This window comes from Triticum aestivum, chromosome 2B, assembly GCF_018294505.1.
Source record: "Triticum aestivum cultivar Chinese Spring chromosome 2B, IWGSC CS RefSeq v2.1, whole genome shotgun sequence".
NCBI classification, from domain to species: Eukaryota; Viridiplantae; Streptophyta; class Magnoliopsida; order Poales; family Poaceae; genus Triticum; species Triticum aestivum.
In genome coordinates, this window is record NC_057798.1 from 16,499,147 (window position 1) to 16,509,105 (window position 9,959).

Genomic DNA, 9,959 nt, shown 5'->3' on the forward strand with positions numbered 1-9,959 from the left:
TGTGCTTGACCATACGGAACGATATTGTGCACCCATCTAATCTAATTAGCTTGTAATTTCTTTGCCATAAGATCTCTGCCAGACGAGAACCGAGTGCAGCTTAGTTGTTCTGGTTCTTTGTGGTGGAACGAGCCCACACCATGTGTTCAAGTGCTCACACTTTCCTAGATTTATTTCAGACTTTCAATAGAAGTTCATGCAGTGGAAGATATCGTTCCCCTCAACTAAAACATAACCGTTAAATAAACCATGGCCAAAGAGTGTGGGTGGAGACGACAATAAATTTCAGAAATAGTTTGTATCAATTTTAACTTTTATTCATTATAAAAGTGCTATGCACCATTGCAAACCAATACCATTATATTATTACTTCTGGAGTGAAAATGTGTAACATTGTGAAAGAATGAGAGATTTTCGCTCCAAGTTGCACCAAATTAATCATCTTTGCCCTCCGCGTCTACATCTAGCAAAGAGAGAAGAAATGATATTTTCTCGAAAATGTTTTTGTAGTGAACAAACTCAGTGTTGGAAAGAAGCATGTGCTCTTCTAGTGAGTTGAGCGAGTAGAGCATCTTATTATTATTTGAGAGAAGCGGGACAAATCCTTTTTGGTTCAAAACCAACTTCTAACTGCCGCACACAACCTCTTGAGCTTGAAGTTGAACATCGTATTGGCATGTGCTTCCCTCGTGCAGTGCCTCTGTGAGAAACAAAAAAAAAAACATGTTGCCCATGGTGCTTTTGTTGAATTCAACCCGCATATTGATGTGATCAGATGCAACCAATGAAAGCGCAATAATATATGTTTAGAAAAAAATCATGGTTCCAATATTTGTTGATGGCACTCCCTTTAATTTAACAATTATGATAAATTCCCCAGTTACTAGTCTAGATATAGCATCCATTTGGGATCTTAATATTAGCAAAGCGAAGCCTAAGAATCGAATCGCTAAAAGTATACGTGAGTATCCACATTATATTTGAACTATTATGGTCATGTACATGTGTGTACATGTTCAAGTCTCCTAATAACAATGGGGGGCCATAAATCCGACAAGCCGACATTATCCAGGAAGGTGTCCTGCAACTCATGTCAACCCAAGGCATAAACAGTTACCACAAGCATATTTTTCGCTATTCGTGTTAACAATGAGGTGGTCACTTAAATTGCCAGTATTATGAAATTTCATGTTATCTCCCTGCCATCAATCTATTTGTAGGTTGCCCTTGTGTATGTGCCGAATCCCTCAACAAATGCTATACCCGGCTATCCAGCGAGTCGATGAGTAACATGCGGGATTGAATGCCAAATGCGTTTTTAAGAATAATGCCAAATTTAATTTACTGGAACCACACTGTTATGATAATTAATGTTATATTATCCATATATGTCATGTGTAAAATGGTATGAGGATAACATGAATAAAATCAAGAAGTTGCGAAGTTCTTTTCTTTGGCAGGAGGAGGAGAGGCATGGGAGTATGATATTATCCTAAAAGATTTGATGGCCTCGGTGTCAGAGATTTGTGAGCTCGTAATCCTCTCTGTACGCCCGCACCGCTCACGCGTGAGGGGTGGGGGCTCCAGCGGAAACCCTAGTCGCCGCCACCTCCATCCTCGCCATCTGCTCCCCCGCCACCATCAGAGGAAGCCGGCAGGCAAAGCCTGCTTGGCCAACGGTGGTGGCGGGGATGTCTTCTCGTGCTGAGATACCTCGCACGGGGAGTGCTCCCGTTGGCACGACGCGGTGGCCCCAGACGACGTGTCTAGGCGGCGGAGCTTGGGAGCCGGGCCAACGGCCCCAGTGCTGGTGGTGGTCCAATCGAGGTGGCCGTGTGAGCAGCGCTCGGGCAGACCCGCGGCGGCGGCGAGGTCTTGCGATGGCGGATGGTGGCGGTAGGGCAGATCAGGCGCCTCTCTTGCCACGCGCTCCCCTCCCCTCCTGCTGGATATGGTGTCATGGTCTCCGACAGCTGGTGTCGGACGGAGCGGACTGGTCGTGGCCATGGTGGCGGCAGGTTGTTTTCCCCATGAGCTGCGCCTGACGTCTTCTGAGATCCAACCTAGCTGCGACCAGTTGTACATATGCCTCGTGCAGGACGGCCCTCGTCTTCGGCGGCGCCCGCCTCCCTTGATCTGTGGTGGTGGCTCCGGCATGGCGGTCGTTGAGGCAACAATGGTCTTGTCACTGTAAGTGCATCTAGTGCCACCCCTAGTTGGTTTTGGAGTATTGACGACAAAGTTGGTTGAGGGACTAATGCGTTTGTGAGAATTGCAGGATAACGTAGGTAGTGTCCCTCATTGATTCGGTTTACCTACCGGAGATGACCCCTAAAAATGTATGAAGACATTGAAGACAATGGTGGTATGAGAAGATATTCATATTGAAGACTATGACATGAGAAGACATTACGTGAAGACTATGGAGCGCGAAGACTGTGTGGTTTCGTTGTCTCCTTTTCTTCTTTGTTGAGTCATAGGAACCACCATACTGTTAAGTGGGATCCAAGTGAACTAAGTCAGAGTGACTGAAGTGATGCTCAACCCAAATCCTATGTCTTCAAGCGAAGACAATGAGAGCAAATCTTATCCAGAGCTGGATGAGTCAGCTTTGCTTGTAGCCCAAGTAAAGTTGCCGTATGTGTTTGAAATCTGACCATTGGAACACATGTCAGTTCCTTAGTGACCCAGGGTCATTTCGGACAAATCAGGTCGGGTTGCCTAGTGGCTATAAATAGCCCACCCCCTACACCATAAATTGCTGCCTGCTCAGAGTTTGTGCACGGCTTTTGTCGTTTGAGAGCAACCCACCTCGAAGCATTTAAGAGAGAGAAATCCTTGCGAGGACAAAGCCCAAACACCCAGAGCCAAAGAGTGTTAGGCATCACTGAAGTCCTTCTGTCTGTGTGACCTGAAGACTTATTACACTTGAGGACTGTGAATCCTCCAGCCGGTTAGGCGTCGTGTTCTGAGCATCCAAGAGTCATTGTGGATTGCCGGTGAACGAAGTCTGTGAAGGTTTGGAAGTCTACCTTGAAGACTTACCAGAGTGATTGGGCGAGGACTGGGTGTCCTTAGCTCAAGGGGAATAAGGTGAAGACACGGTCTTCTGAGTTAAATCTCAGCCTCCCTAACCAGACGTACAGTTGTCACAGCAACTGGAACTGGTCCAACAAATCATGTGTCTTCAACAAGCAACTGGTTCTATCCTTTCCATCCTTTACTTAAGTTTGTCTTCGTGAAGTCATTGCCTGTCTGCCATACCTGTTTGACTTCATTGCTTGACTACTACTGTTGATTGGCTTCATACTATCTTCCATCCTGATCCTTACTACTTAGCTGCTATTAGTCCTGTACCTTCACATCATTGCATACTTGACTATGGCTTGCTTATGGTAGTTTATCTTCCGCTGCATATCAACTAGGTCATTTCTATTGTTTGTCTTTGAAACTTCCAAGTTTTGAAGACTTCAATAAAAATTGCCTATTCACCCCCCTCTAGTCGATACTAGCACTTTCAATTGGTATCAGAGCAAGGTACTCCCTTGTTCTGTGTGATTCGGTTTAACCACCTGGAGTTTTAGCTATGTCAACTGCAGGGATAATCAAGGTCTCCGCTGCTTGCCCCGTGTTCGATGGAACCGAATATCCCGACTAGAAGAATAAGATGCGGATGCATCTTGAAGCCATTGATGTCGACCTCTGGTATGTCGTCAAGAATGGCGTTCCCAAAACTGGTGAAGGTGTCACCCCTACTGATGTCAAGAAGTTCATTCAACTGGATTCTACTGCAAAGAACATCATCTGTGGTCATCTAACCAAAGGACAGTATGGCCGTGTGAGTGCTCTGGAAACGTCGAAGCTAGTCTTGGACTGGCTTTCCAGGGTCAACGAAGGCGTATCAACCCAGAGAGATCAAAGAATCAGTGTTCTTCGCAACCTCCTCAACTGCTTCAAGAGAAACGACAATGAAAATGTCCAGCTCACGTTCGATCGCCTCACTGACATCACAAATGAACTTCAAGCTCTTGGTGCAACTGAGATTACCAAGCTTGAAATCGTCAAGACATTGCTGAGATCACTTGACAGCTCCTTTGACACCCTTGCCCTCATGATACAAGAACGTCCCGACTTCAAGACACTCGATCCGTCTGATATACTTGAGAGGCTCAACACACATGAGTTCCAGCTATCTGAGAAAAGAGATATCTATGGTCCAAACTATGGCCGAACTCGCGCTTTGAAGGCAAAAGTTGTTTCCTCATCTGAAGTAGAATCTGACTGCAGTTCTGAAGATCCTGAAGACATTGGAAGGGAGCTTGCTATGCTTGTGAAGAAGTTCCAGAAATTCACTAAGAAGAAATGCTTCAGAAAGTCTTCACGATCCAGCTCAAGGAATGATGAAGCTTCCACCCATGATCACAAGAAGAGAACCTGCCACAAGTGCAAGAAACCTGGTCACTACATATCTGAGTGTCCACAGTGGGACAATGAGAAGAAGAAGAAGAAGAGCAAGGAATATGATTCTGATGACAAGAAGAAGAAGAAGAAGTCTTCAAAGTCTTCTTCTAAGTCTTCTTCCAAATCTTCATCATACAAGAAGAGCTCATCTGGCAAGGCTCGTGCTTTTGTTGGCAAGGAAATGGATTCAGAGGAGGAGTCTGCTTCTGAGGAGGCGGAGGTGGAGTCTGGAGAGGAGTCCGACCCTGGCGTTGCAAGTCTGGCTCTAGCCACTGCCTATGTTGCCAAGTCCATCTTCAACATTGAAGACAATGACTTCCACACCAACACTGAAGCTGATAACAAAGACGATCCTACTCCCACCTACTGCTTCATTGCACGTGGTGCCAAGGTAAAACCACGTGATGCTTACTTTCAAACATCAAGTGAAGGTGACTCTGATTGTGAATTCAAACCTAGCTACAAAACACTTACTAAAATTGCAACTGAACAACAAAAGGCTATGGAACATACTCAAAAACTGTTAGACAAAAGCGATGACCTGTTGGACGCGGAAATGACATGTTCACAGTCCTTAGTTGAAGACATAAAAAATCTTCATGCTAAGTACCAAGAACTTGAAGGCCGTCATGAAACGCTCTCAACTACTTATGAAAGGCTCTCCTATGATTATCTTCAAAGGAAACAAGAGCTTGAGAAATTGAGAGCGGCTCATGAAGATCTTCAAAAAGTGAATGAGTCACTTCGCGCTCAACAGATCAGTCCCACTCAGGATGGATTTGAACCACCATGTCTAAAATGCATTGAGCGTGATAACGCTACATCTGTTGCTGAATGTTCCACTGCTGCTACTGTTTCATTGTCTTCACCTACTGATGTGGTTACTAACCCCTCTGCGGAGGATACCACTGCTATTGTTGATGAAAATGCTATGTTGAAGACATTGCTTGAAATAGGGATGTACAAAAATTTGAAGAGACATCAGACTCTCTGCGATGTCCTCAAAAAGCAGATTCTGAACCGAAACCATAGGAAAGAGGGTGTTGGGTTCGAGAGGAAAATGAATGTTGATGACTCGTACTGGAAGCCTGAGCAGTACCCCAAAACCACATGGGTTGCTGCAAAGGAACCTTCAATAGGTCCATCCACTTTATCTAGCTTTACCTATGCTAATCCTACTATCATTGATGAATCCTTTGATGCAAACTATAAACTGTTTAAGAATCAGAATGGTGAAGTGTTTGCCAAGTACATTGGTACTAACTGCAGGAATGGACCACCTATGAAGAAGATCTGGGTACCTAAGCAGTACATTGAGAATCTTCCTGTGAATGTCGTCATGACACCACCAAGGAAGAAGACAAACCCCAGACCTATAGCTTCACATGGCCCAAAGGCTTCATACAGATACATGACTCACATGATTCACCCTAACGCCGATGTTTTGCAGGGAAATCATGCTCAGACTTATGAATATGAGCGTGTGTCTTCGAACCGCTATGTTCATAGGACTAAGAACTTTTCTGCTTATTCATATGAGTATCATTCATCTCCTGCAAGGCTATTTGCTAGGGCTTCAAAGCCAAAATTCTCAGATGCTGCACTTAGACTCATTGCTTCTAAGCCACCCCTGAAGATGTGGGTGGCAAAGAAGAACTAACTCTCTTTTGCAGAAAACGGTCTCCAGCCAGCAATCAATGGCGTCCGATACTATTGCTAGGGACCTAAAACACATTAAGGACGCATGATAAAATGTCATTCTATATACTTCACATCTGAATTGCTTATCAGTCATCACTAGTAGAAAAGAGGGCTTTGGTCCAGGCCGGGTTAGCCCATTAGTCCCGGTTCAATCCATAACCGGGACTAATGGGGGCATTAGTCCCGGTTCGTGAGCCCAGGGGGCTGGCCGGGCCACGTGGGCCATTTGTCCCGGTTCGTCTGGACCTTTTAGTCCCGGTTGGTGGCACGAACCGGGACTAAAGGGTGCGATGCCCATTAGTACCGGTTCGTGGCACCAACCGGGACTAAAGGGTTAGACCTTTAGTCCCGGTTAGTGCCATGAACCGGTACTAATGGGGTTTGAGGCATTAGTACCGGTTCATGGCACGAACCGGTACTAAAGGTCCCATTTTCAAACTCTACCCCCCCTGTGGATCGCCTTTTCAGTTTTCAAAAAAATAAAAGAAAATGATGAAAATGTCAAAAAAATAAAAGAAAATAAGTTTCCCATGTGATATGTGGTCTAGTTGTTGGGAAAATTTCCAAATGTGAATTTCGACTTTATTTGCAAAATCTCTCTAGAATTTAGTAAAATGGGCATAACTTTTGCATACTGACTCGGATGAAAAAGTTTTTTATATGAAAAATCATCTACTCGAAAAGTTACATCCAAATTTACTCCGTGCGTAGGCCAAGAGCACTGACCAGTGGCGCATTAGACAAGGGACGTTGGTTATGTATGCGTCTTTGCCAGGAAGAGCTCTGTTGGGATAGACGTTTAGGAGTTGTATAGGGATAGAAGTTTGTTTAAATTCTATACTTCATCTCTATCCCTTCTTCTTGTTCTCATTTCTTTGTAACGACCGATATGGTCGATCTTCCCTGTAACTTGTATGCCAAGGCTTTTGCCCAATATATACATGCGGCCCGAGACAAAGTGTTCTACGCTTCCCAAATACTTTTACACGGTAACAGAGCCTCTTCCTCATCCAATCGAGAGAGATTGCATCTAGCTACCTCCGAGACCGAGACCATGTCCACCACCGCCGCTGCCATGATGCCAAGCACCATGGGTGTGCTCTCCACCACCCCATCCTCCACCTTTGCATCATCTTCCACCTCCACCCACAACACCACCTCCCTCGGATCGCCACCACAAGAGAAGCTTACGAGGGGCAACTTCCTGCTCTGGAAGGCCACCGTGCTCCCGCAGATCAGAGGTGCGCAGATGGAGCACCACCTCGACCAGAAGAGCCCGCCACCGCCGGCCACCCTCACCATCACCAAGGACAGCAAAGAAGAACAAATCTTCAACTTTGCGAGATCCCTCTGGTATGCACAGCAGCAACAACTTCAAGGATACTTAATGGGTTCATTTTCCCGTGAGATTCTTGCTCAGGTCACCACGCTCCAAACGCCGGCAGAGGTGTGGCGCAGCATCCATGCCATGTTTGCTGCTCAAAGTCAAGCCCAAGCGATAAACACTCGCATCAAGCTCACCAACCTCAAGAAAGGTAACATGTCCATGGCTGATTATCTTGGTAAGATCAAAAGTCTCACCGGTGAGGTCGCAAGCACAGCTGCGGCCCTCTCTGATCTGGAGATCGTCTCCAAAATCCTTGCTGGCTTGGACATGGAGTACAACCCGGTGGTTTCTGCGCTTGCCGCCAGGATGGAATCCATCACCGTCCAAGAACTCTAAGCCAGCTGCTCAGTTTTTGATGCCCGCCTCACCCTCCTCCATGGCGGCGACCTTTGGTAGTCCTCTGTCAACTCAATCTCTCGTGGCCGCGGCCGTGGGCGCGGTCACCAGGGGCAACACGGCGGTGGGCACGGACGCGGCGCTCCTCCAGGCGATGGCGCCCGCTCTGGTGGGGGTTCTGGCTCCCATGGCAGGGGCAGCTACAACACCAGCGGCAATGGCGGCGGCTTCAGCAACAACAATGGCTGCCGCCCTCCTTCCCATGGTCGCCCTTGCTGCCAGCTTTGCAAGAAGTCTGGCCACAAGGTGATTAACTGCTGGCATCGCTACGACGAGGACTTTGTGCCCTCGGATCGCCATGTTGCTGCTGCAATGCGTGAACAGGGTGGTGATGGCGTCTGGTACGTCGACTCTGGTGCTACGGATCACGTGACAAACGAGCTCGAGCAACTCGCCCTTCATGAGCGGTACCACGGCACCGACCAGATTCACACCGCCAGCGGTGGAGGTATGGATATTTGTCACATCGGTCAAGGTTCTATTAATTCCCCTACACTCAAACATAATCTTGTTCTTAGAGATGTGCTTCATGTTCCTCAAGCTGACAAGAACCTTGCATCCATGTCTCGTTTAGCCATCTTTGAAACTCACCCACGTTATTTTTTCATCAAGGATCGGGCAACGAGGGAACTACTTCATCATGGTAGATGCGTTGGAGGGCTCTACCCCATTCCATCCGGAGCACTAGGTCGCAAGGGTCATCACGTCTACTCCGTCATCAAGCCCTCCTTGGCACGGTGGCATCAACGATTAGGGCATTCATCTTCGATCATTGTCAAACAAATAGTCAATAAAGGCAAACTTTCTTTGTCTCCTAGTCCAGTTTGTGAGTCTGTTTGTGAAGCTTGTCAATGTGCCAAGAGCCATCAGCTTCCTTATCCCAAGTCAACTAGTGTGTCTCATGCTCCATTAGAACTTATTTTCATTGATGTATGGGGCCATGCCCGAGATTCTTTTGGTAGAAAAAAAATATTATGTCAGTTTTATCGATGATTATAGCAAGTTCACTTGGACCTATTTGCTTGGATATAAATATGAGGTTTTCTCTATTTTCCAAGAATTTCAGAAACTTGTTGAGTGCCAGTTTGATAGGAAAATCGTTGTTGTCCAAAGTGACTGGGGAGGGGAGTATGAGAAACTCCACTCTTTTTTCCGTAGCATTGGGATAGTCCATCATGTATCTTGCCCTCATGCTCATCAACAGAATGGCTCCGCTGAGCGCAAACATCGCCACATTGTTGAAGTTGGCCTTTCTCTTTTAGCTCATGCTTCCATGCCTCTCAAGTATTGGGATGAAGCCTTTATCACTGCCACTTATCTTATCAATAGGCTCCCTAGCAAAGTTATTGGCAACACTACTCCGTTAGAGCGTGTCTATCATCAAAAACCTGATTACAACTATCTTAAAATATTTGGGTGTGCTTGTGACCCAAATTTGCGCCCCTACAATCATCATAAACTTGAGTTTAGATCCACTCAGTGTGTATATCTTGGCTATAGTAATCTTCATAAAGGTTATACATGCCTTGAAATTTCTACCGGACGTATCTATATTTCTCGTGATGTTATTTTTGATGAGACACTCTTTCCATTTGCCAAATTACATCCCAATGCGGGAGCCTTGCTTCGTGCAGAAATTGCCCTCCTTTTTGATCCTACCACACTACCTGATCATGAGGGGGAATTAAATGAACTTGATCATGTACAAAAATCCCAAGGAAATTCTGATTCTGTTGATGTTTGTGCAAATTCGCGCTGTCATTTTATGTGTGAGGAAACAAACAAGCTGGGCACGGAAACTGCTGCTGATTCGGCTGACAGCGGGCGATCCCAGGCAGATTCGCCCGCCCAGCCTGCTGTCTCTGGCGGCGCGCGATCCCAGGTGGATCCCCCCATGCGCCTGGCCTCACCTGGCCTGGTGGCCGACCGCGCTGACTGGGTGGCGCCCACCAGTCCCGCAGCGTCGCCTCGCGCCCATCCCGCTGCATCTGCACCCGCCACGTCTCCACGCGCT

At 46.6% G+C, this 9,959-nt stretch overlaps 1 non-coding gene and 1 pseudogene across 1 annotated transcript; both read left to right on the forward strand.

The window, feature by feature from the left end:
• The first annotated feature begins 7,771 nt into the window (after positions 1 to 7,771).
• On the forward strand, positions 7,772 to 7,906 carry LOC123047831 (small nucleolar RNA Z247). Its single transcript, XR_006423178.1, has one exon. It is a non-coding gene; the product is annotated as a small nucleolar RNA Z247 (small nucleolar RNA).
• A 351-nt stretch (positions 7,907 to 8,257) lies between these two features.
• Positions 8,258 to 9,959, forward strand: part of LOC123038768 (indolin-2-one monooxygenase-like) — an 8,705-nt pseudogene continuing 7,003 nt past the window's right edge.